This window comes from Pediculus humanus, genomic scaffold, assembly GCF_000006295.1.
Source record: "Pediculus humanus corporis 1103172107453 genomic scaffold, whole genome shotgun sequence".
Taxonomy (NCBI): domain Eukaryota; kingdom Metazoa; phylum Arthropoda; class Insecta; order Psocodea; family Pediculidae; genus Pediculus; species Pediculus humanus.
Genome location: NW_002987073.1, coordinates 185,820 through 189,943, shown reverse-complemented (window position 1 = coordinate 189,943; position 4,124 = coordinate 185,820).

Genomic DNA, 4,124 nt, shown 5'->3' with positions numbered 1-4,124 from the left:
TTTTAAATGAAATTTTCGTATAAATTTTCTTTTAAGGAAAATATTTGACATTTTCCTTTTTTTAAATCGAGTAAACACGGAATTTAAAACAAAAAAAAAATTATTTACGGGACATAGAAAAATTCGAAAAAAAAACACGTGGAAATATTCGAAACGGAATAATGGCGGCCATGTTAGTTGTTTAAATATTTTTTTCGAATTCGTTTTATTATTATTATTATTATTAACATTGTGCTCGTTTCTAAGTAAGACTTTATTATTATTTATTTATCAAAAAAAAAATTAAAACTTAAATAAATTTACTGTTGTTAAATAAAAAAAAGGAAAATTCGTCGTACGACTAAGGGGGTATTTAAATTTAATGACGTCACGTTACGTAATTTAAACGTGTACCTAAAATAAATAAACCGTTAAAATTTTTTAATTTATACTTATTGATTTCATTATTATTATTATTATTATTTTTGTAATTAATATTTTACATTCGAATTCTTTCTTTAAAAAAAAGAGAAAAGTTTTACAAGTGTTTTTGTGTAAAATTTTAATTTAAAAAATGTTTTGAAAAAAAATAATTTCCGGTATCACGATCGCCGCCATTTGTCAAAGAAAAAAAATTTATTACTGTTTATTTATTACGCGTTTCCTTTGAATTCTTTTTTTTTTTTATTAAATAACTCTTGCGTTTGATGATTTCCCTCCGAAAGTGGTTTTTTTTTTGTTGTTGTATAAAATAAAACAAATTGTTTATAATCTCCAATAAATTTTCCATCGAACCGCAAACACTTTTTTTTTTTTCGGTTAATAAAAATTTGTTAAATTTACTACGACGTGACGTACGCAACAGGAAACGAAGTAATAAGACCGTTAAAAAGTAAAACAAATCAAAAAGTAGGAAAAAGTGGGAAAACGGGAAAAGGGGGGAAAAAACGTCACCGTTACATTTAAAATAATAATAATAATAATTTTAACAAATTTTTTGTTCTCTTTTTTTTTTTTTTGGTTCTCAATAATTCGAATCATTTAATTTTACGATTTTTTGGTTCGTCGTGTTATGAAAAAAAAAAAAAGGAAACAATGTTAAAATCAAATCTTTAAAATAAGTTAAAATACCATTGGGTGAAAATTTTCCCTTTCCTTTTTTTCCTTTTTTTCCTTTTCCTTTTTAGGATTTTATTAAGTTAAATAAAAATAAACTTTTTTTTTCTTTCCTACTTTTCATTTTTTTTTTTTCTTATTTATTTTTTTTATTTCTTTTATTTGTAAAGGAATAGGAGAGAGAGAGAGAGAGAGAGAGAGAGAGAGAGAGAGAGAGAGAGAGAGAGAGAGAGAGAGAGAGAGAGAGAAAAGTACGTAAAAACTTTTTGTGTTATAACTTTTTTTTTTTTTTTTTTTAAAGATCGAACAAAGCTTTTTCTCTCATCAAAACTTATTTTTTTTCCATTTTTTTTCCTTTTTTTTTCCTTTTTTTTTCCTTTTTTCCTTTTTTTTTTTTTTTTTGTAAATGTGTGAATGTGTGTGTGATAATAAGATTTTAAACTTCTTTAAAAAGAAATTTAACAAAAAAAAAAAAAAAAAACATTTTCGTATTTTACACTTTTTCTCTTTCTTTCTCTCTTTCCCCCTTTATTCAATTATTATTATTAATTAATGTTTGTTGTTTATAAAACGTTTTAATTTGTCTTCTGCTCTCTCTTTTTTTAAAAATTTTATTTTACGTTATTCTCATAATCACGTCGTAAATGTTTATTATTATTATTATTATCCATAAATTTTTATTGGATCGTAATAAATTATAAACAATTTTTTCATTTAGTTTTTTTATTTGTAACAAAAAAAAACACCGAGACCTCATAATTATTATTATTATTATGTAAACATTTTATTTTAAAGTTCTTTGGTGTTAACAACAACAACAACAACAACAATAACAACAAAAATTTTTATTTTTTTATAAAATAATTATTTTTTTTTTAGTGATAAATCGTTTAATGACCGTTAATATAATAAACGAGTCATTTTTTTTATTTTTTATTTTGTTTACGTCTAAAAAAACAAAATAAATTTTTGTGTTTTTTTTTGAAGTTTTCAAACTTTTTTAAATTAATATTATTATTCATAGATTTAAATTTATCGATTTATTTTTTGTTTATTTGTTTGTTTGTTTGTTTGTTTGTCTTCCTGCCTAAAAAAAAAAAAAGAAATTTAACAACATTTTTTTCTGTCCTTTTGTTCGTTCGTTTTAATGCATTTTCGTACATAAATTAAATTTCGGTTTTATGTATATGTATACATAATTAATTCTAGAATATTCTTTTTTTTATTAAATTAAAAAAAAATGTCAATTAGTTTGTTATTACATAAAAAAAAATTTCCAGTACGTTGGCTACGTATAATAATAATGACTTTTACATCGTAATTTTTTTTTTTTTTTTACGTAGACTGTCATCGTTTTTTTATATTTTTTTATTAACTTAATTAATCGGAAAAAAAATAGCAGGCGAGAGGGGGGGAAGGGGAAAGGGGAAAGGGGGAAAATGGTAATTTATTATTAATAAATTTATCATATTTAAAATCCCTGCAATTATTTATAATTAATTATTATTATTATTTTACGTTTTCTTTTACGGAAGTATAAATTTTTTTTTTTTGTTTTTGAATTTATTTATTTATTTTTTTGACATTAGTTAATAATAATAATTTGATTTTATTTTTAAAATTAAATAAAATATATATTTAAATAAATAAATCAAAAATTTTCAATTAGGGAAAAGAGAGAGAAAAGAAAAAAATAAGAAAAGGAAAAAAAAAGTCGGAAAGATTTCGAGTAAAAAAATATGGCTGACTAATTACGGTAACGAAAAAAAAAAAAATCAAAAGAGTATTAAAATCTTGGAAAGGAAAAAAGGAAAAATGGAAATTTTATATCTCGAGTTTTTTTTTTTATCTTTGATGAAGATAAAATAAAAATAATAATAATAATAAAAGATATCTTAGAAGAAAATAATAATAATAATTTTTTGTATACGAAAAACATTCGAGAACGAATATATACAATTATTTTAAACAAAAACCTTTGATTAAATTTCTATAAATAATGTGGATAATAATAATAATGATAATATTTTTATGAGGCAGGGAGAGAGAGAGTGAAAGAGAGAGAGAGAGAGAGAGTAAATAAATTTTTTGCTTTATTTTCATGACGTAGCCCCCCCCAAAAAAATTTTTTTTTGTTTTTACAATGAAATTAATTATAAAAAAAAGGGGAAAAAGTTCGAACTGTGGTTAAAACGTGTGGAAAATGGTTGAGGGGAAGGGGAGGGAAGGAAAGAAGAACAGGAAAAGGTTAAAAAAAAAGTTTTTTGTGTTAAGGTTAAAGTTTTGAAACAAAAAATTACCGCGAATGAAAATCGAATTTTTTTTTTAAATTAAAAAAAAATGATATTTTAATAGAATCTTTTTTTTTTTTTAATATTAAATAAAATAAATTTTATATATAAGAAAAAAGGTTAAAAGGTTAAATTTAAGTCGGAAAAACGATGGAAAAAAATAAGAAGAAGAATAAAAAAAAGGTAGATAATAATAATAATAATAATTGTAAAAAAAAGAAAGGAAATATCATTTTTTTGTCGTCATCATCATCATCATGTAATAAAATCGTATTAGAAAAATTCAATTATTCAAAGATTACGAAAATTCATATCGTAAATATACTTTTAATAATATAATTAAATTTTTATACTCTTATCTATATAATATCATTATTGATTTTTTCTCAAATATTTAATAAGTTTAACAATAAAAAAAAAAAAAAATGGAAGAATTAGCTTGTACACACGCACGCACACAAACATATTTGTTTTTGGTTTTTAAAAGAAAAGTTTAGAAAGAAACAAATTAAAGTTTAAAAAAAAAAAAAGAATTTTTTTTGTTGTATAACGGAAATTGAATTTTCTTTTTTTTGTTTTCAGTTTAAGTTTAAAAAAACAAAAAACGTTTTACTAAATAAATAATAAAAATGATGCATTATGATTAATGGCGGCTAACGGAAATACTCATTACAAATCGACCGGATGTAAATTCGGGAAAAAATCACCAGATGTCGCATCGTTTCGTATTTTCCTAAC